The sequence below is a fragment of the Ips typographus genome, linkage group LG2 (genome assembly GCF_016097725.1).
Source record: "Ips typographus isolate SLU linkage group LG2, UJ_Ityp_2.0, whole genome shotgun sequence".
Lineage (NCBI taxonomy): Eukaryota > Metazoa > Arthropoda > Insecta > Coleoptera > Curculionidae > Ips > Ips typographus.
Genome location: NC_138423.1, coordinates 7847687 through 7848159, shown reverse-complemented (window position 1 = coordinate 7848159; position 473 = coordinate 7847687).

The window sequence follows — 473 nt, the reverse complement described above, 5'->3', positions numbered from 1 at the left end:
TACTTTTCTTACGTCACGTGACAGCTGACATTATTGTCGAAACCCGTTCACCAGTGACCTAATTCTATAAAATTTTAAATAGTAGCTAATTTGAGGAATATTACACTGGAAGTTGTGTTTAAAACTACAAGGAGCCGAATTTGACAGTTGGGACGTTAAGAAACACTTTAGTACTTTGCTTGCGTCACGTGACAGCTGTTATAACTGTCAAAACTCACTCACCAGTGACCTGAAAGTATAAAATGTCAAATCGATGTTTTCTTGAGGAATTGTAATGTAAGTTGTACGTTCATGTTTTAAGTACATTTTTGGAATCCTCATTAAATTATCCAATAACAAAAAACACTACAAAATTTGGTACAGTCAGGGAGTATTTGTCATTTATCAGTCAAGTTTTCCTGGTAAACTCCTGATACTTGTTTTTTTTAAATGTTTTCGGTACTCCCACAAGTTTAGGTATTAAAAAAAATATC